Source organism: Lissotriton vulgaris, chromosome 6 (assembly GCF_964263255.1).
Source record: "Lissotriton vulgaris chromosome 6, aLisVul1.2, whole genome shotgun sequence".
In the NCBI taxonomy this organism is placed as follows: domain Eukaryota; kingdom Metazoa; phylum Chordata; class Amphibia; order Caudata; family Salamandridae; genus Lissotriton; species Lissotriton vulgaris.
The window spans coordinates 1,106,727,605-1,106,750,896 of record NC_141694.1 but is presented as its reverse complement, the minus strand read 5'-3'; the positions used below and the strand labels follow the sequence as shown (position 1 = coordinate 1,106,750,896).

Genomic DNA, 23,292 nt, shown 5'->3' with positions numbered 1-23,292 from the left:
CCCTCAGTGGATGGGATGTTTTAATAGCCTACAATCTTTCTTCCCTGGGCTATGCCAGCTCTTTGTGGTCTTTCCCTCATTACAGGCCCAAGTCCCAGGACATTTAACATCCAGTATAGATCTCAGAAATGGGCTACAAGGTTATATGATTGATTTCCTTCTACAGTTCTGTGATTACCTGAAACCTTAACACCGTGTCAGGGCTTCTCAGGCCCAGGGCAGAGCTTACCATACAGCTATTCTGTGGTTGGGAGGATGTTGGTTTGACCAAAAACATAATTAAAAAGCAATGTCAAGCACTTTCTAGGCCTAAGTGTGTGTGCACCGTTTGCTTGCTACCCTCTCAGATTAGATAAACATGCGAGGTGGGCATCACCATCTTCTTGAGTCTGCCCCTGCGTTTTAAGTGAGAGTGTGGGCTAGTCATTGGCATGCGAGCCAATATATGCCACATGCGCTGTGCCCGAAACATAGAGTTTCAAATGTGCCCCAGCTGTGAGGAGCCTGGGAAAGACGCTGGGCACACTGAAGATCCCTCAGCAGTACTGTGTCATCAATAGCTGTGATGTTTCCATGCATTATGTGCAGGACCCCTGGAATTATGCAATTTTGCAGCAGCGCAGTTTAGCATGATTATTAGTTTATCATACTTGCTGAATAATCCACCGCCAGGTGCATAATATGTAGATTTCAACATAAAAAAATGTATAACTCAAAAGAATCAAATGCTGCAAAGTGCAACAGGTTATGCCATGCAGTGGCAGACCCCAGTCGCGGCCGGCATGACTCATGGGTGGGGGCACGGGGGGTCGCAGGGTAAGGTTTCATGATTTTTTTTTTAAGTTAACTTAATGTCACCGGCTTGGTCCCGCGTCGTCTCTGCTTCTCTGCTCCTCTCCTGAACAGGAATCAGGCAAACTCCCTCCTCTCCCCATAGCCAATTACAACGCTGCAATGGAAGCAATGTGATTGGTCGGGACGCCGACCAGCCAAGTGTCTATGGGGAGGCCATTTTCTCTATGTAGGCTGCATGCAGGCTACATGGAGAAAAGGTAGAGTGCGCATAATTTAGTCAACCCTCTTGCAAAAACTGATGCTTCTTTATGCATAATCCTAGTGGTCCTGACGTTTTCTTATATATTTTTATATAAACAGACCAAATTGATGTTAAATAATGACCACCATGTGACTCAGTGTTTTAATTAATTGCAGCAGGACAAAGGACCCACCTTCGTCCATGCTTGTTCAGTCTACTATCACAAAGATTTGCAATCTTCCCATCATGTGTTTCTATATTATTTTATTTTTGGGATTTATCCCACTGGTTATGCTAGGATTCTGTTATAAATCTTTAGAAGTGCTCTCTAGCGAGAAAGAGAAGACATCAAAACCCAGTTGCCCTTCGTTGCCTGAGTCTAAAAAACCAAACTGTGTTTTGGATTCTGTATATTTATTTAGGATCACGTGGTAGTTTGTAGAACTGCAATTTCTCTCCCGCCTTCAAATGCCTTCTCACTCCTGTATGCAATCCCCATGGAATGATGGTCCAGAGTAGCTAGCCACTAAGCTTAGCTCAAACCCCAAAGGCTGCTAATAATATATCATAGTACAAGGATACGCAATAACCCTAACTCACTATCAGAGGGACGATTCGCAGACCCTACTCCAAGCATAGAATTAGCTGCCGATGATGTGGTGAGCTTACGCCAAAACACCAGATCTTCCTTACCATCACTGATCGCGGAGTAAGGAGCATTGAGGTGCAGTTCTGGATAAACCATAGCATTCTTAGGGAGACTATAAAAGGGATCTGATGCGCCAGTGGCAACGGTCTCTGCTGATTTCAACTCTCATTCGGAAGGGGATGTAGTCCAGTGGTTAAGCTGTCAATTTAGTGACTTGGGTTTAAACCTGTCCCAGCACTTGAATTAATTCTGTGAGATTCTGTACAAATCACTCAATCCCCTTGTCTAAAATGTACACAAAAAACTCCACCTGACGTACACGATCTTGAATAGCCTCCCAAAATTCTCCATAATGCCATTGGATCCCCTGATGATAATACCAGCACCACTTCACTGATAGCCTAGAACCTAACTTCACCTAGTAGTGCCATCTTCTGTCATAGCTTATCGCTGTTGTACGACTCACCTAGAAAGTGTAATCTCCTGGCAACCCTTCCAAAGTGGCGTGCATGGCAGGGTCTGCTGGGGACAGAGAAAAAAGCATGGAAGGTACGCAAAACATGCCTCCTAATTTCAGACAAACAGGGGCTCCCTTCTTTGAGTCTTGTAGATCAGGTAACCAGGAGGTAAAACAAACAAAATGATTTGTTTTGCAAATATTTCTTTCAACAACCAACCAATGATTCTTCTTGCATGAAAATGGCATTGCTACTACTTTTGTACTAGACTGAAAAAGTATACCCTCAATAGTCCTTTACGTTTTTGCTTATCGGGGAATAATACATTATGTCTGTGAATGGAGCCCTTCCTGCATCTGAATAGTGCTAACAACGCGGAAGAAGCCACTGCGAAGTGGAAGCAGTGCTTAATTTGTAAAATAATAAGTACTGGTGTCCAGAGTCTTGCTCTGAAGCCATTGACAAGCGCTATCAAATGTCAGAGTGATAAATACCAAGGTTGGCTAGTCTTGATTCCACCTCATGCCTCTTTAATCGTTCAACAGACACTCCCTGCCTCTTTATCTCACACTTGCATGTTCGTTTTCATCCCTACTTTTTCCCTTTGCCGCTGTTTTCCTTCTTTCTCTTCCTCCTTCTTTCCCCTTTTTGTGTTTTTCTCTCTCTTTCCTGTATTGCTTCTACGGAGAAATTAATCATGTAATTTTTAGCTGACCCCACTTAGTATACAATCTCTTTATTCCATTTCTCATTACTCATTTCATCTAAAGATACCAATACATTCCACAATACACAATTACATAAAAATTTTAGTAGATAAAATAATTTCCTCTATTCACATATTTACAATAATATAGGCTTAAACACTCAGAAACCCCACATCCGCTCCAGTCCTCTTCATACACACCTTACAATCATACTCATACATACTATCAACATCACCCACTTCCCTCAGAAACTTCTATTGACCCAAGATGGCGAACAATGTATTTTTCTTCCGCAGTAGTTGTGTCATAGCCTGTGGCACTTCAGCACATGCGAGTATGAATGTATTGTATTGCGAAGCACTGGTATAATGGGAGAAGAATAATAAGAAATTGAATAAAGCGGTTGTATAACTAAGTGGGCTCAGCTAATAATTACATGATTCATTTCTATGTAGAAGAAATACAGGTTAGCTGGAATACTTACTATTGAGGGAATTGATATTTTCCCCCCTTTCAGAGTCTAGTATATGTATTTGCTGGGGGTGCCCCCAGTGGTTTGTGATGATAAAGAGGTAGAAGAACAACCCGGCCCACAATGGGCCTAGAGGCAAGACCCTCACACACTAATGAAAGCGGGTCTGAGCACTAACTCCTCAGCTCTCTGCTTCGAATGTACTCTTCTGTGTACAACAAAGCCGACAGGCTGGGGCATGTGAAGCAAAGCCTTTCACTGCAGCTGGTGTTTCCCAGAGATCCTGCTAATGCTGTTGAATGCCAGTGTCTGCATTAATTGCTAATCATCACACTTGAACAAGTGTAAAATTATGGACAATTCCAGGTCAATTACACACATTAGGGAAGGTCTGGAAGTGCTAGATCGAAATATTATTTTTAGTTTATTGACTTTTTAATCACTCAACTAATGTACGTTACTCAAAAAATAGAATGCCACCTTCCGCTGTACTCTCATAAATATGTGCTGGGGTCAGGTAAGAGAAAAGACCAGCCCAAATTAAGCACTGCCTATGGAAGTCCTGTATCTAACTTCTTCCACTGTAGAAGCGCCTTCTTTTTCTTTACCAGAGGGTACATTCTTGCACTGACCACCACGAAGAGCAATGACATGTTTAACACTCTGCGGGGCTTTGCAACATGTTGCAACGGTGCCACCTTACAGTCTTCTCATTCCTGCATAAGGTACCTGGCAGTAAATAGAAATCCAGCCAGTACACACTGATCCTGTGTCAACATCTGGCAGCCGCCCGAACTATGGCAGATATCTGCGCTACAGTCGTAGCCTTGCCTGAGCAGCCTTGATCCACAATAGGCCGACCAGCCATGGGACCTGCGGCCTGCCAGAATCTTAGGATGGCCTTGGATGTAGATACAATAATATTTTGCTGCCAGTGCAGCTACAGCATTGGCTATTCACTGACACATTTCTTTATTTAATTTCTCATCTGGCACTCCTGGGAAACAGCCGCCTAGGGTCATATGTATCTACAATACAAGAGGTGGAACAAGCCCCTCGCAATTGCACCTTGGCAGTATGTTCTTAGGTGGTTTTAAAATATGAATTAATTGTTTTAAATATGGGGATAATCTCAATGTTTTTACTTGTGCTTTTTATAAAGTTGTTATATTGTGATATTATGTGTGAAATGTGTAAAGTTTTTACATTGTAAGTTTTTATTAACTGAACAATAAATACTTCTTACAATGTAAAATAACCTTTTGCACTCTTAGACCGTTCACCTTGCCAAGATCAGCTAACACCTCCAGGGAGAAGTAGGGGACGGGTTAATTCAAAGAAGCATGAAGGAAGAGGGTCAAACAGGCACCTTTATGTGTGACTCATATACAGGAACGCTGGAATTGTGTAATTCTGTGCCCGTGTTTTCCCAAAATTATGGTTATACTGCACTTGACAAATAATCTACCACCTGCTGTATAATCTCCATATTTATAAAAAAATATATATATCTCAACCAGATAAAAAACAACTATTAAAAGTCGCACACACGGGACTGTGCTGTAGTACACCCTTTGAGAAGGCTAACTGCTACCCTTCCAGATGCTGACTGCTGTATTCGAGTGTTAAACTTATATTCATGCGGTAGAACATGCTCAGTGACAATGTGAGCTAAAATTTCAAACCAGCGAAACAATACTGCAACATTATGCCGCATAACTGGCGTAGTTTTGCTGTATAGTGTAGCCAAATTGGAGCATTTATATTTTTAATATTTACACCCGTGCTTAAAAGGCACCGGTGTAAATATTCTAAATGACAGGGTAGTTTGCCCGGTTTCGCTAGCTGACCCCACCTCCATTGGACAATGGGGATTTTCGGGTTTATTTTTTATTCTCATGTACTATGAGGAAACAAGGGACAGAGACGGGTCATTGAGAGAGCCGGACTCACTTCAAACCAGTAATGACTGGGGCAGGGGAGGGAGGGAGGGAACGGGGTCATGACAGCAGCTCTGAAGGTTCAGTGAAGTCATGACTCAGCAAAATGGCTTTTAAAGGCTGCCAGCCGCAGTAAGACAACACCACACCTGGGAGACGGACTACCACGGCCTGTCTGTGCTGTATTATCTCTCATTAGCCTGTCTCCTCTGTCACCACCGGTCTTGCAGCGCTCATAACAGCGTTACTGATTAATAATGTGTGGGCTAATAAACCCGATCGATTCTTGTTTGAGCATCGCACTCTGATGCCACCCGCTCTAAGAGCCCAGCCTTGAAAATACTTGGCAAATAACTCATGTAGCAAGTGGGAAAAGACCAGCATAAGTTGTCTTCCAAATTCTATGTATTTCTTCAATAAACAGAAGCATTTCGTCCTGGTACATCTGAATATATCACGGAGTTTCTTAAAAGTGAGAGTTTTTTTGATTCCAAAGATTTTTATTGGCATTTAAAATATCATAAGATAGTTCAAGGATGCATAGACCTTGCGACATACAGGATGCATAACACAGTACAGTAAAATCCATTGCTTTACAAACCATAGATCATAATAAGAGTGCGAGCGTAACACCTTGTAACCCAACATAGTATTGATCAAATGGTGTAAGACATGCACGAACAACGTTGCCACATAAGAGTAGATAATTGGCATTAAAAGTGAGAGCTTTTTACGACACTGGCTCACTCACAAAGACACTCTCCCGCACGTGGGCCGCTTCCTTACCCCCTTTGAGAAGTGGCTTCTAACCAAATCTGAGGATACACGGGCGATTACTGAATTATATAAACTATTGACTCCACCTGCGTCACAGACTAGGCCAGCAGGTCAGAAACGCTGGGATAGAGAACTGGGGAGGGCGCTCTCAGACAAAGAATGGCAAGGTTTCTTTTAGGGCGCATCACACGGCTCGTAATGTGGCCAGTAAGGAAGCCGCGATCAAGGTGGCCTGCTACTGGCACCTGTCCCCAGAAAGGTTGCACCAGAGCAATCCTAGCCGGGACCCTAAGTGTTGGAGGGGGTGCGGACACACCGGGACCATGATTCACCTACTGTGGGAATGTCTGGAGGTGCAGGAGTATTGGGAGGAGGTACTGCGGGACATAGACTTATACTTTGAAACAGAAATCCCCCGCTTCCCCGCATACACGATCCTGGGCCTGCCTAACAAACTGACCTTCCCTCTCAAGTCGATTCGGGGGAAGCAAATGGGGCTGGCAATGGGAGCAACACATCCTCTCATTATGGGGCAACACACGTAAACCCTCACACACGGGATGGCTCCACAAAATATGGTTTATCATGGGGATGGAGCGCATACAGGCCTCTCTTACACAAACTTCTGACACCTTCAGGGAGATATGGTCCCCTTTGATCGCGCTGCTTACCAATGAATTCCACGAACTTGGGTTGGACGGGGGAGAACCAGTTGAGGAGTGGGTGGGAATGGTAGGGGGGCTGGGCTTGGGAGTTTTAATGTGCATCACAGTGTTTTGGGCTACCCTCTCCAGCATACACGGACTCAAGGCCTCTGACGCGGGGGACAGGGAGTCTCACGTTGGGGCTTTGAAAAGGGGCATGTGGAGTAATGTGAGATGCAAATGTCCAACCAATGCATTGTTTTGCCTTGATGCCAATAAAAATAAATTTGATCAAAAGTGAGAGCTTTAAACATGAACTGAGAAACATTCCTGAAGGTAATGCAGGAAGGTCATCTCTCACGTGTACCCTATATGTGGCCTAGTTTCTTTTTATACAAGATGCAACATTATTACTGATCATTAAACCAAACACAATGCACATCCTGAACTCGCGTTTTTGAAGGAGCTCTTACATGTGATAATGAGCAAAAAGGAGGCTCAGTTGATGGAAGGCAGAATCCACATTATATTTTTGGTAGTTTTAAGTAGCGTGGCCCTTGACCAAGAACATAAGAGCACTTCACAACAGACAAGTTACACATTTTTTTGTAGCACAGGTAGATTTATTGCGATTCCCAGGACAGGATACTCGGCATAGGCAAGTATTCGAAACTGGTGCCTTGCATTACATGGTCTGCAGCTTTAGCCACTAGGCCACATTAGCTGTGTGAAAGCTTGGCTCCTTCTGGGCTTGAGGTTCCAATCGGACTGCCACCTGAGCCAGGCATTGGGCTCAAGCATGTCCCGATCTTTCAATGGCTCGCCCACCTCGAGTTCTGTGGTGTATTCTTCAGCTGAACAGCAAGTTTTGCAGTGGAGAGGGCATCCACATTTTGAAACCTGGAATTCACTTTTTGTATATGTTATTCTGATTTGTCTCTCTTAAAAACCCATACACTGGCCAGCCCTAGAAATGGGGAGTTTCATACTTTAGCCTATTTTGATCCAAACTGTCGTCGCAAAGTCCATATGTAGGTATGGCATTAGCCAAGACCATTTTGATTTTACAGATGTATATGTATAATACATTTACTTATGGAACTTTCAGTATGACCTCTTCATCCATTGATCTCTTTTTTGTGTCATTCAAATTTTCCTGCTGCACTCTACAGCATACTGCAAAAAACACAGTTGATGGACAGAATGCAGAACAATGTCTTACATTCACCCCAGTACAAAGATCTGGGCCTAAATCCATCGTTTGTTTTGCACTCCACACCACCCTAGGTCAGACAATGGCTATATGCAAATCAGCCTTGACCCTGTGCCTCATGGGAACAGCCCAGCCCGAACTACCAAGCCATGTCTTTCCTAGACCAGAATCAAGCACTCTACAGCATACAGCATGGGCAGTGGGTCAGCTGACTTCAGCGGTTGCCTAAATTGCTCATGAGTGACGGCATTCTGCCATTTCACAAGAAGCACATCCAAACAAATGTAGTTCCCTTAAGCCACAGTAAGTACTATGGCAATGTGTCTATTTTACACCATTTTTTAAAAATTATTTTAGTCACTATTTTTTTATACTGATGAGGGCCTGGAACAGTCCCAGCAATAAAGTGCTCAATTGTACATTTAGCTTCAATATTTATATACACTTTATTAATCTGTTAATATTATTTCCTTTTCAAGGTACTCACGGACCCCCCTAGGAGGCTTCGCCAACCCCCAGGGTTCCCACAGTTTGGGACCCACTGTGCTATAGCAAAGACTGCCAAAGATTTGCATTGCATGCTCTGACTGATTATGTAGTCTAATTTAAATGTTTTGTAGTTTGTGTATAGCTGAAAATAATGTTGTTTCGTTCCTGCGGAGAACCTGTACATGTTCAGATATTCCACCTGTATTCTTCTCCACAGTGATTCACCCTGGATCTCTGGGGGAAGGGTGAGGTGCACACCTCACCCTGCCCGCTGGCGAGGATCCAAAAGGCGCCAGCTGCCCCAGGTCAGAGGGCTTGTTTGGGGAACTAAGACGATTGACAAGTTATTATTTACAGACTCGAGCTCCTGCTCCCTGCGTCACACCGAGGGAAAAAATGGTAATATACGCATCATTTTTTCCACGGTTTACAATGGAAACAATGACCTCGTATTCAGGTATTTCGTGTGAAGGAATGGCCCTGCGGGCTGGAGCTGCAACCACAGGGCCTTAACCACCCAGCAGAATGTCTCGAGCCACGGGGTAACATACAACGAGGAACACACGAAAACAACTAAAAATAAGTGCGGGAAAATGTTTGGGAACTCGACGAAAACAGGATACGCGTCTCCGACATATGACTGATCATCTTGGGCAGTGCAACATGTGTGAAGTGACGGTAGGGCAGCATAAAAAACTTTACAAAACATGTAAAATAACACTGTGCATCCCTCCACCTCTACAAAAAAAAATTGTCTATTCGGGCTTCTATGATAGCAAATTATGGAGAAAGTCTCATGTGTGAGGTGGGAAGGTCTTTTCACGATATTAAATTGCTTTATTGCTGGTACCTATGTACTGGCCTATTCCAAGCGCTTGCCCCCACGTAGAAAAAGCATAGTGTAAAGCTATTTTTATGGCAGCGTCGTCATTTAGGAGTAGCTAGGGTATCAATCGCGTCCCTTATTTTGCCGCCTGCAACCCGCAAAGGCTGCTTAACTAACACATGAGCTCTAAAAAACGTCGTTGAAAATACATCTTCTTCCCATTGTTGCTGATGGTTTTGGTGGCTGAGTTTACACCTGTTAGTAATCACTGCTTTGTATGTCTGGCTTACAGAGAGCTGTAGCCGACTTGCCAACCAGATAGAATGAAAATAAAACATACATAAAAAATACATACATAGATGGTCAGCACTCTTTATCAATTGGTCTGTTCAGCTGTCAGTCACATTTTGTTCTCTCCCACTGCAGAATACAGAGTGGGACAATGGGTTAGTCCACTTCGGTAACTGTCTCTCTTGAACTGCGAGTGACTGCATTTGGCCTCATAACAGGCAAATCTGCCCAAACAGAAGTGCCCTTCAGTGCCAGGGCTTGTTGGCATTTTACTTTGCCAAGTTTTTTTTCATTCTTTATCCTTTTTAGGTGGCGCTGAGGCAACACATGCGCTGCTCTGCAAAGCATGCTGTATTTAGGTATGGACTTGAAGCTCCGCACACTTCACCCATCTTTTTCATTGTGGCTTGGGTCATTGTCCTTTGGAAACTGTGGCTTTTCATTGGTCAACAGGCTTAGTTGTCCCTCCTTAGTACCGACCTGTCTCTTTTTGTAACCTCCCATGAGGACACCCCCTGTGTTGTTACTCAGTAGACTTTAATTACAGCCTCTGAGCACTATTTGCTTAAATGTGTTTCAGTACACACACTCCCCCTTTGCTTTACTCTTTTTTTTAATAGCACGGCACGCTCATACAGTGGCAGCCGTGCCTTAGGTTTATTTGCGCCACCGTAAGCAGCTGCATTTTTTTTTTACTATTTAACTTTTGTTTTTAAAACTGCCCCGTGCCACACTCACTTTAATGGCTCCCGCGCCCCTTTCCTTAGACAAACCGTGTCTAAGGAAAGCGGAGCCGCCGCCATTAAGATAAAAGCGTGGTAGAGGGCGCTTTTACAAAATAAAGCATTTCTTTGCCAATTTGACAAACAAATGCTTTTTTTGAAAAAGCACCCCATGCCGCATTTTCACTTTGATGGCGGCTGTGCCTCTTTCTTTAGATACGGCTCGTCTAAGGAAAGGGGCGCGGCGGATATTAAAGTAAAAGCCCCAAACGGGTGCTTTTAGTTTCGGAAATTACAGACCTATTGCATTCCAAATGCTTGTTTATTTCTGTAGTTACCTTGTACCTTTAAAGTATGTCTTTAGGCACAATAATTGAAAGTCAATAGTACCTTTTATTTTCACAAATCAGAATCACATTTTCGCGTGCAGTGCATTAAAACTAAAAATGGGTTCTTACCCTTTTTTGAGTACACTTCCTTACTAGGGAGGACCTTTCCTAGTCTATTAAATGAATATATTATGGTTATTTGTATATTACCAATTTCGCCGACCAGAGTGTTGTGCAGTCTTTTACTACGTGCCTATTGGCTAGGGCTTCAGATTCCCAAATCTCTAGGCCTGAGTTGAACACTCAAAAATCAAGAGCCATTTCCTGCCAGTAAAACGGTAAGTACCTCCTTAGAAGAAGCGTCTTGCTTGGGCTTGAATGCTTCTTCTGTTGTAGGAGGCAAGTTGAGGTGGCGGAGTGGAAAACTGCTCGTCTCCCCAGATGCATGATCCAGAAGCCAAAAGTCAGAGAAACACCGCAGAATGAGGCAGGCCGGACACTACATATTCACCCTACAAAGAAAGGCAAAAGAAGGGTTGTTTTTCTCAGGTCATGCAAACGGGTTTTAGTTCTTCCAACGTTTTGTCTTACTCAATTTAGAATTTACCACAACTTGGAATTTCACCTACCTTGCGCCACTAAATGTATAATTTGAGAGGAAGTGTTTATCAAGCAGGCACTAGATGTCTATTCATATTTTATAGGAATTTTCATAATTAGATGTAGCTCTGCCTGACATTTTCCAAACTCAGCCATCCTGGCAACCAACCAATCGATTTTAATATTAAAGCAATCTTCATCCTCACTCTCGACCAATCTATCACGACCTATCTTTAGCTCACTCTCTGTTCCCTACTTCTCGCTGTCTGTTTCTCTTTTCCTCACGCTCTTCTTTTTCTGTTTTTATTTCTTTTTCTCTTACTCTGTCTTATTGACTCACCCATTTTGTCTTGCGCTCTCCTTCCTTTCAGTTTTGAGCTATCTCTTCATGTCTGTTTTTATCTCTTGCTCCCTCTTGTCTTTCCCTGTCCACCTCTGTCTTTTTCTGTCTTTCGCTTTCTATCTTTTGCTCTCTCTTTATATCCCTTGCACTCTTTTCTCTTTTTCTGAATAACTCCCACTTTTTTCTTCCCTTTCTTTGATCCACTATTCCCTCCACATGCAGAGACTCTCTCTGAAAGCCTCACGATTGTGACTGTGTCATGCGATGCTCGCCAGGCGTGGCTGGCACGGTGCCACTACAGTAGAGAACGGATCAGAGGAAAACCCCTACACGGCACTGTAGCAAAGCAGGCTGGACTTTGGTAAGGGAGATAATGTGGGCACTGAGCCAACAGTCACACCTCATGCTAGTCCTCGCCGGACGCATGCGCAGTAAATAATGTAAGAGTCTTGAGAGAAGCAGCCGGAAGAGGCCGGAGGCATAGGGCTACAAACGAGTAGTTAGCGATGGTGAACGACAGAAGCGGCCGTTCATTGTTGTGCGGCTGTGGAATGTGTCAAAATAAAAGACTTAGAAATATATCAGATGCGTCACAATCCCTAGAAACACAGCAGAAAGTTACTCAGGTGGGTATGAGACGTGGACGTTTTCTAAGTTTCTCATTGACGCTGAAGGGTGCATTCTACAAGCACAGAAGCAAAACCTCTCTGATCTCTAAAATACAAGGTTGGTTACATTCATCGTGGCAATGAGGAATCACCTGCAATACACCTACTTAGCCACACCCGCATGTTGTAGGGCAGCTAAAGCGTCGCTGACAAAACTCTGTGAACATTTCTAGGTCTGGGCAGCAAATTCCGTTCCGCTTGTGGAATTTGCAGAATTTGGGTAATTTCGCGTTCTGCGGAGAACGCTAAATTGCCAAAAATGGTATGATAACGGTCTCTCGGAAATTTTTACTTGTTCGTGCATTCAAAATTAGTGTTCGTGAGATTTTTCCCTCCAGCATGCGAACAGGAAAAAAGCACCGCAAACGGGCGGTACAAGCACTTCAGCGTGTTTCCGGAACTGCGTGCTCACGGAGATTTTTTACAGTTTCGCGGAGCTTTGTGTACCGCGACTACGCAAATTTCGCCCACCCCTAAACATTTCATCTTTAGAGACAGCGGTATCTCACTAGTCACCACACATGAAACAACACACTCTGCACACCTCTTCGGCAAAGTGAAGATGGCTAGGAAGCCACCATGGCCCTCTTTTACATTGGATATCCTGAAAGCATCATCCAAAAAACCCTTCTTCCCTCAGAACCTCACTTCGTAAAACCTTCCTCATTTGACCATTCCTAGACATCTGTCCCTCATGAAAGTATCCCTTTACACCTGCGCCCTTGAAAATGTCCCTTTACACCTGCACCCAAAGAAGGCGTTGCTATACAACATGGTTGTGAAGTATAGGTCAGCTACTGAGGTGATGTCGTCAACCATCTGAGAATCAAGAGGGAACTTTTTAGCTCAAAGAAGGCCCAGTAACTCTTTTTTCCCCCACAACATATTTTATTGAGATTTAATACATTGCAAATCCAGAGCATCTGGCACGGTAGAACATTTACCTTGGGTAAACAACTGTATCTAAGTCAATTGCCCGATTGCATTTTACATTGAGTTGATATGAGACAAACAAGAAAAGAAAAAGGTAAGCCACAATGAAACACAAACTGCTGCAAACAACATGCATCTGTGCACCCTGCCCCCCCTCAGCCCACCCACCACCCTTGGTAAGAATATGTCGTATTCAGCCCTGTATCTACCGATATTTGTTCTTATGGCAACATCATATTGTCTGAGCGTAAGCAGGGATTGTTAGATGATTCCAGTAACAAGCCTCTATAGTCTGCCCATCGATGCCAGATTTTAGTATGTTTCTGGGGGCTTCTGCGGGCCTTCCAATCCCATAGTGAAGTCCATGCCTCGCTTCCAGGTTCCGACACAGGGTGGTGTATCTGATTTCCACTGTTTGACTATATATCGCTTAGCTAGTGTAAGCCCTAGGAATAACAAGTGGCGTTTATATGTATTCCCGTCTATTCCCTCTGCAAAGTGTAGTAGTGTAAACTGAGGGGATTTAGGTAAGTTCCACCCCAGTACTTCTGCTAGGCAATCCAGCACACCGCGCCAAAAGCGTTACAGTGCCGTGCAGGACCACGTCGTGTGTAGAAATGAGCCTCCGTCCCGTTTGCAACGGAGATATTGTGGGGATGCAATGAGCCCAGTCTTCCATAACTTAAGCTTCGTGTAATATACCCGATGGAGATATTTGAATTGAATGAGTCTAAGACGGATGGATATTGCTGCTTCTCTGGGTGATTGTAGCGCTTCTGTCCAGTCATCCTCATCTATAGAACCCAGGTCAGTCGTCCACTTGGTCCGTAGGGTGTCGAGGGTACTAGGATTGCTCGTTGTAAGGGACTGATACATTTTCGTAATCTTGTGGTCTTCTAAGTCTCCCTTCAGTAATTTGCCTTCTAGCGGTTTAAAGGCCCAGTGTCTCTTGACTCCTTCATCTGTCCCCTAGCTGACCAGCAGCCCACCCCGCCCCCATGCTGAACAGAAAGGCAAGTCTGTGAGTAACTTAGAGATTAAGGTAGGATGTGAGCAGAACCTTTGTATTAAGGCAGGATCACATGGAAAGAGATGACTTGCTGTGGTCTGCAAAGGCTTGCATGGTTTGGCTTGGAATGAACACTGAATGGGATCTGCTGACAATGAAATGCACCAGCTGTAGCCCAAGGATTGCTTTCCGAGAAGAGAGCAGCAATGAATGCTACACTTCATGGTCGATAAATAAAAGTAATACCTAGTGGGTTTTATGGCACATGAAAACTAACGGGTGCCCCGATCAAGTGGTTCTGGAGTACACAGAGGTAGTCCCTGGATGACCGTGTGCTTTTGAGGACTTGGGAAGGTGTACCGTACGTAAGGTTTAAACACATACAGGGGTCAGGGACCAGAACATGTACACAGCATGTGTGAATTCCAGAGTGTGGAAATTTGTGCCCATAATTGTGAAGTTCTTGTAATCAGGGACTAGGGACCGGATATAGATTTTGGCGGACGGCTACTGTGTTACAACATTACAGTTATCTTGTCCGCCTTTTTACAAGTCAATTAGATTCTAGTGCACTTTTGAATAAAGCGCGAGGGATATCCATCATGTTTCCAATGGAGTACTTATCGATTAAAGACTGAATCAGGCTTAAAGGCTAATGTTAAGCAGTTCAATGGTGCCCATTTTCGAAATGGAAGTGTCCATTAAAAAATGACTTCTGTTGAAGACTCCACAGTTGGCCTAGTTCCCCGACAGAAAGCGCTTAACATTACCAAACCTATAACATGTACTTAAGGTGCACACTGTTATGAGATTGGTGGAGGTGATACCTGAACTTTGACATACAACATATCTCTTGGCTGGGCAGCAAGCTGTAAAATATAGTTTTCTAAGTGGGTGTAACTGTTTGCCTATCAATGAACTAATTGATAACTGTTTTTTCTAAAATACATCATCGCTGAACAACTTCTTCCTAAGTACGACTCATATGTAGCACGTTGGTCTGAGCTGGTGATAGGCGGCTATAACCACAGCTAGAGGCTGCCGGAGACAGGATCTGAAATCCCTTGTTGCCTTGTTTAATTATTATTATAAATAAAATGTGCAATACACACCATGGTATTTTCTCCTAGTATCCTTTGAGATATGTTAGCAACAATAGCAAAAGCATTGGCAAAGTCAATAAGCCTTGCCTTTATAAAGCAAGTGCCATTCTATTGGTTTTACCAATATGTGTTTGTAAAGCATTATTTAAAATAACGTAAAAGAAAATAAAGTCAAAATACTGGAGGAAATGCAAACATATATCTTAAGCAGTCGCAGTCCGTGCAGGCAACAGCGGAGGGGCGGTAGGGCCGGGTAAGTGGGGATTTCGAGGGACGATGCCAGGGGAAAATTAAATTAATTAATTTTCCCTCGGCATCGCCTCACCGCTGTTACCTGCACGGACCGCAGCTGATCTTCAGGTATTTCTTGAAATCAATGTTTTCAATCTTTATAAATGGCACGGTTTATTGTTACAATACTTTCAAAATAAGAATCTCCAAAAATAAATTAAAATGCCTGTTGCATGTGATCCAGCTTAAAAATAAGATAAGGGACTGGTTGCAGGTATTTAAAGGTACATAAAAGCTGTCAGAGGCCTTGAATAAAAAGAGTCAAATTTAAAGGAATCCACTTGCCAATGCTCAATTTACTTTCCCAAAGACTTGGAACTAAAACAAATGCTCTGGCCAGTTGGTGCTCTGTAGAACTGCAGAAAGTAGATTTATGGATCTCTAGAAGAAGGTACATCTGCTTTTAGTCAAGCTAAGTACATCTTCTGCCTCCAATGCCAATTGAGTGAATGGAACAGCTCTTCCCTCTCCAAAGACCAAAAATACCACCTTTGTGTGTGAAAGCAGAGGTTTTCATGCAATATGTGGAATACAAGCGATAAAGGAAAACCTGCCTGATAAAGTCTGCTTTTAAGTCAAACCCTCACAAAAGACAACTGTTGCTGTGCTTTTACAGATGAGCAGGAAGAGGTGAAGAACAACAGAGGTGTGTGATTGGTAGGGGGTCAAAATGAAAGCAGCACATGGTGGAGAGAACAAGAAAACACATGCACTCTCATAGAGTGCTCCAACAAAAATAAATTCCTTGATATCAGCTGTGGACCGATACAAGTCATCTAATAGAAATGATGGTAAAGAAGGTGGAAGGACAAACACAGGAAGAGGATGTGAAGCCTCCAATTAGAAGCAAGGAAATGAGTATGATGAGAAAGACAACCAGAATTAAACAATGGGCTGACCGAAAGCCACTCTTAATATGGGAATTTTACACAATAGGTCTCTGACAACAGACACCTTAAACATGTGTAGGTGTCAAACCAAATAAAAGTGGTCTGTAGGCATGACCTAAAAAAAGGTCTCTCATATGGCATTATATAAAAGAAAACAATTCTGACATGGCTCCAGAGTCACCATGGTCCTTTTTCAGACTTTGTTAAGTTCTGGGTGCTCCACCTACACCATCAATTCCAGTCAGAATTAAAGGGTCACATTCGATTCAGAGTTATCATTCAAATGAGACCAAGGACGTGTAGCCTCTGTGAGATCATATTCCCACTGCAAACGCACAATCAAACTTTATAAAAAATCCCCCTGAACTTTATAACTTCAATTTGTGAAATGAGTTGTTGAGTATTATACTTTGTATATCATAAACATAGGTCTCCTAATATGTTCTATTTTCAGACATATTACAAATCGGTGATTCCCAAATATAACTGTGAAACCGATACTCTGCCATTGTGTTTGAAGTTGTTATAAATGAATGAATTTGTATACTTTTAAATGTTTAAAAATATCCTTATGTATATACATTGGATAACATTTGATTTATATATGTATATTCTTATAGCCTTGAAGAAGTCTCGTGGGGACGAAACGCCGCGTCGGCTATGATGGCTATGATTTTGTACTGCGTTTTTAAAATCGAATGAATTATCCTCTCTCAAAATAAAAGAAGTAGAACGTTTTTCATAACAGAAGTCTTTAACAAATTCTTTCATGGGAGTTAATCTTTTCTATGAATGATAATGACTTTGACTTTGAGAACTACTAATTGTGTTACATTACTTATGACAATTCGACCTATGGGTATGTGCTGAGCTTTTTTGAATCTTGGGTATTTTTGGCTATCCAAAATTTGAGGGGATTAGGGACGTCAGGTTCTCAGCTCTTGCACTGCCATTGTCTGCCCATACTCTATAGAACTATATATGTACCAGTGCAGGTCTAGGGTGCCTTGACCTTCTATCTTGCGTGTTTCACAATCAAACTGCCCATATCTTTGCTGTAGCAAAAAAAAAAAAAAAATGATGGACGGAATGCTGAGCAAATCAAATATTCACCCCCAGTCACAAAGATCTGGATTTAATCCATCGTTTTTTTGCACACCTCGCAACGCCAGTTTAGACCCAGCCATGTACAAATCAGTCTTGACCACGTTCCTCATGGGAACAGTCCAGCTCGAACTGCCAAGCCAGGCCCTCCCTGGACCCAGAAACAAGTATCCTGGGACCGGTTTTGATGTTTTCCCTTCTCATCAGCCAGGCAAGCTTGATTCTAGTGGCATGGAGAGCACAGTATCCACGTCTAGGCATACCCATCCCACTTAGGACGACAAAACCAAAAAAAACAAATGATGGACGGAATGCTGAACCAATAAAACATTCATCCCCAGTCACAGATGTTGATTTAATCAGTTTGTTTGCTCACCATGCCACCCCAGTTTGGAGTGGTGAGCAAACAAACGATGGATACAGGCATGGATTGGGCATTTACATCCTCAAGCTCTACCCTTCAGCATTCACTTTATTTACATGGTGATCTTGAAGCAGATCAGAGAATTCCATTAACATCTGAAGAGCTATGGCAACCACCAATCACTTCTATTTAAAGATATTGTTCTATTGTAATCTTATTCCCCTCTTCGTATACTTGCTTATTGCACTGAACCATCCAGTAGTATTTTATAAAACATAAATTCAATTTAAATTAGATTAAAATAAAATAATTATAATGTGTACTGCCACGTGGCAGGTCCCTGTATTCCTCAGACTCAATAGCTCAGTGTATGAACCAGGGAAAGATAAAAGAGAAGGGGATAGGCACTGGTTTGAACTTGCAACAAACAGATCTCTGGACACAGCTTATATGTATACCTTTGAGAGGCTTTGTCAGCCAATGAGAGTGGCAAAAGTCATTTAGTTGAGATGTTGAAGCAACATAAATGAGGCAGCACTGAAAGCAAAAACGCATTTTTACGGTTGTTAGAGGCCAGTTACAGCACATGATTCACTCCACAAAGCTCATGGGACCTCCATAAAAGACGAGCCTGACCTGATTTTAAGGGTGCAAAACACACTGTGTGTGCCAATTTCTTTGCCACCTTTAAAATAGAATGTGTGTCTTCAGGGCTCATCAGAAGGTCGTGTGATGTTTGGTTTCTCGCAAAGCTACTGGCAATGATTTCCACTGTGTCCACGAGGATCCTCCCCCTCCACTTTAATTCCCGCGAGATGCCACCAGGACTGGTGTTACTCTTGCGCTCAGCTTTCTTGATTTCTTTTAAGGTCACATACTTCATAACGCATCCATCATGAATAGCCTTCTGTTCCATAGTGAAAATCTTAAATTTCCCTCTTGCTGCCACCAGGAGCCAATAAACGCACTCTGTCACGTGAGGCATGATTCCAAGATTTTAAATTATGCAGATCAGTGATGAGTGCAGAATGTTTTCGACAGTGCACAATACCACTGACTTTAAGTTTGGTGGTCCGGGGCGCACATTGGCCAGACGTGTTGAGGTGGTAAGCAGAAAATGCTTTGTTTATTCGTTATACAGGCTGGGGAAATTAACTCTGTGAGTATGAAGCTTCATCTAGAGGTGATACGAGTCCACAGTGAGGCATTATCAGCGCTTCTGAATGCAGGCACAGACTGTGATATAGCCATGAAATGCTACAGTGCCATTTAGAAACACTGGGACGATTCTGAATTTCCCGCCAAAGGGAGCAATGGAAATATTGGTGAAGAACAAAACAAAGGAGTGCTTACCAGGTGCATGTCCACATATAGAAAACTTGTAATTGTGCACAGTGGTTAGCAATTGGCTACATAAAGTTTAAGTGCAAATCAAATTATGAAATGCCCAATTGCCAATGGGTGATTATTATGATCTAGTCAGTGGTTTTTAACCTGTGGGCAAGGACCCCTGGGGTACTTGGGCCCTGCTGAAGGGGTCTGTGACAGTTTTACAAAATTAAATAATATTACATTTAATAAATTACAATTAATAAAGTATATAAAAAAATAAGCAAAATTGAAAATTTGGAAAACTTGTTTTATATATTTGATAGCAAATTAAAATATTTCAATTTTTGTGCACTTGTTTGGTGTATACCTGTTTTTGAATTTTTGTGTTTTGTTATGAGGTTCAAATCATAAATTGCTTAAGCGGAGTGTCTCCAGTTTTCAAAAATGACTCAATGAGAGTCCCTGGCTTCTAGTAATGATTAAGCGGGAGTTCACACAGGTCAAACGTTTAGGAATCGCTGAACTAGTGCAAGAATGTCAGTGAATAGCACATTGATATTCAATGAGGAAATGCTCAAGTGACACAAAAAGCCATAAAACAACCCCAGTGCCACCTAGCCATGAAGTTTTCTGATGTCATTTAAGTATACAATGTCTTAGAGTCTGTTTCATCTATTTAAAAAGGCCCCAAAACATCCAAAGTAGCCAGTAGAGGTGGGAAAGCCAACAAATTAAAAGGGACAGCCGAGCCACAGCTGAACACTCAGTGGTTGGCTCTGGCTCTAAGAGCCGGTGCACAAGTCAAGCCCTGAAAATCTTGGGCCTACAAATCTTACAACAAGCATCATGTTAGAATATGACATGGTCTCTTCCAAATTCAAAATAATTGTATTTCTTTAATATGCAGAAGCATTCAATGTAGTACATCAGCTTACAGAAGCACTGCATTGTGAAGCTTTTACTATACGTGCTAGTTTTTATACGTAAACTTCATTCATACCCCCGCCCTGAGAAAAAGTGAACCACGAGGCAAGTCAATGTGTATCCTATATGTGGACCAGAATTTTATTATACATGGAGCAACATTATATTTTATTTAATCAAACACAAGAGCTTTTTCTAAAGCGCGCATCCTGAACTCAAGCATGTGAAGGTGCTCTCACACGTGGTAATGACCAAAAAGGAGGCTTGGTGAAATAAAATGTTTGTCTAGGGCCACACAATTTGTTAAAGCAGGGAAAGCGGGATTGATCCCAGATTTTCCAATGTCACATTACGGTGTGCTTAATTCCCAAAGGATGAGATTAAAGCGTGGTTGACAGGCAGGATTTACATTACAGTATTGGTAGTTTTACACAGTGTGAACCTTGCCCCTGAACATGAGAGGTTTCACAAAAGACACAGACTACGTTTTTTCAGCACAGAGAGATTTGCAGGAATTGGCATCCGCTAGACTACATGGCCTCCTGTAAAAGCTCGGCCCGTTATGGGGCTAGCCTCAAGCTGAGCCAGAGCCAGGCTTCTAGCTAGAGCCTGGCCTGAGCTTTCAATGGCCCACCCAACACTAGCAGCCAGGAGTATAATGCATGTAGAAAACCATGAATGTGCCACTCCTTCTGGGCCACTTTCATTGCTGGATGGCAAAGGATCTTAAAGTTGTACTGTCTTGAAAACAGACCTGTGCCTCAAGCCCTCTGGGTGTTTTCCATGTTTCCCATATAGATAGTGGTACTCGGCGCAAACCAAGCCAGAAAACAACAAAGTGCTGGACAGCGGCCATGAGCCCTGAGATACGTACGAATCAGGATTGTTTACAAAAATGAGTCCAGTCTATTCTCTAATCTATTTTTTATTAGTGGGTTTCTAGGGCACAAATGTGGCTCAAGAGCTTTAAAGTACTTCACAAGAGAACAGGGATTCAATTATGGATCACAATCTTCAAGAACGAGACTCCAAATCCAGAATGGTCTGCTCTGCGGGGCATTGAAAGGTCATTTTCTCTCTAAAGTCACAATGTCCACAAACCTCTCCTTTCTGACTGTGTATTATATTCAGAGCAACTAGAATTATGTAATTCTATGGCGGTGGCGTTTTCCACATAGTAATTGGTTGGCAGCATTTGCTACATAGTCTATCGTCTGCTGCATAATCTACAGATTTAAAATCAAAATAATTCCAGCTCCAACAGATAAAAAGTTACTAGAAACATAGCAAAATTTAGTTCCGCCCAGTGGTAGGCCCTTCGCAGAAGTTGACTGGTCATCTTTCAGTTTCTTATTGCTATATTTGGTTCACAAACTGGCACTAATGAGGTGAAATCTTTGTCAATAAAGTGTTACCATGAGTAAAAACGCCAAAATAATGAAGTAATTCTATGGAAAAAATGTGCTGCGTTATGCTACGTAATTGCCTTTTCTTGCCGCATAATTTAGTCAACCCGGCTGCCTAATTTGGACCTCCACTGCCACATAATTCAGCACAGCTCAACGTAGTAAACATTTTGACGATATGCTTAATAATCAAATGATATCCAAGCTTCAATATGACACGCCAGCTCACCTTCCTACCCCAAACAACATAAAAGAGAACAAAAATATTAACTCATCAATTAAGCCAACGATCGAAGATATCTGGAGTCCTACTTCTACACCTACATTTGCTGCAAATATACATTGCTCAGGCACAGCCCATACTGTGCTGTGCATTCTCTTCAACATCCCTACTTTTATGAAACAGCTATTCCCAGATCATGAATTCATCCAATATCCATGATCATCTGTAATACGAATAAGGCTCCTACGGAACAAGGTGGTAGCCAATCATTTATGGAGTCACTTTTTACCCCATGATACAAAAACCATGCAGTCATAAGAAAGCTGTTCAAGTTCACACTCATTTCTAGTATGTCTCCTATTGCCAAAATTCACTTCTCTGGTTCATACTTTGAATTATGGAAACATCTGAGAGTTGGCAGAAGCAAGCTTATTTTGGGGCTCCTTGTCTTTAGACTGCGTCTAAGTCATGGAACCAGAGCTGTACCTATGTTATCACTGCATTGTTACTCAACAGGAAATATTATACTTACAAAGTATTCCAAGTTAGGGTTACCACCAGCTAGTGCCAACAGAAGGGAAAATATCAACAATAGGCTATTGATTCCCTTATCAACCACGGAATGTCTGGGGGAGCTATAATCACTATTTGGCGGTAATAGATGCAGAGAACATTAGTTTTTTGTCTTCATAATTTGACTCTGCAAATAGAAGGTATTTCCCTTATGGGGCAATCTATCAATAAGAGTAATTAGCCCCCTATTGATGAACATTTACTGCTAGGCCTCTTTTGTGTGAAGATCCATCTGTACTAATAGTCATCAGAGATAAAACCAGGCTATCTTTAATCTTGTGCAGCCCGAATCCACAATACTAATCGAGTCCGTTGGTGGCTTTTGACACCAAAGTCAAAGTTTCACTCTCCAGACCGAGTGATGTGAGTTACGGGAGCTGCTTGAAATTAATGTGAGCCTCCCCCTATCAAGTCTCATGCAACAAGCTTAGCTAAGAGGCTTCAAATCATATGACATCATCACCCTCACCCTGATCTTCGAAGGGAATATCGAAGGCAGAATATCGATGGTCAAAATATTATGACCAGAATATCATGTGGCGAAGTATCAAAGAGTGTTATGTTGCTTATATTGTATGCCTTTAAGACTCGTGCTGAGGTTCTAGTTAGAATGTATATGACGCTAGGTTAGAATGTATGCTCTTGCATCTTTTGTGTTTGAGGGTCAGTTATACTGGAGCAGTCTTTCATTGGAGCTGCTCCCTGGCACTCACCTGTATTTATATTACTTTGCTTAAATAAACTAATTCTTCTAACTACAGCTTTGGAGCATCTTTACAATTGGCGAAGTTGGATTTGGACCCATATATATAATTTTGACTATCTTTTTATTGAATTTTAAGAAAATATGGAATCGAACTCAGATTACCGTTTTATTTGGTGAAAAGAAGGAAATATGCCTATCGGAACATCGACATCTCATTAAGAAGGTTGCGGAAATTTTGGAACTTCAAACTAAACATACCTCACTGTAAGA

At 42.3% G+C, this 23,292-nt stretch overlaps 1 protein-coding gene across 2 annotated transcripts in view; it reads right to left on the bottom strand.

Moving 5' to 3' along the window:
- HIVEP2 (HIVEP zinc finger 2) overlaps positions 1-23,292 on the bottom strand; it is a 509,321-nt gene that overhangs the window by 82,306 nt on the left and 403,723 nt on the right. Inside the window, exon 4 of one of the 2 annotated variants that reach the window (XM_086927175.1) lies at positions 10,900-11,065. The exons of the other annotated variant lie outside the window; for it this stretch is intronic. The gene's annotated coding sequence lies outside the window, so the exon portion shown is untranslated. The remainder of the gene's footprint in view (positions 1-10,899; positions 11,066-23,292) is intronic. 2 annotated transcript variants of the gene reach the window in all.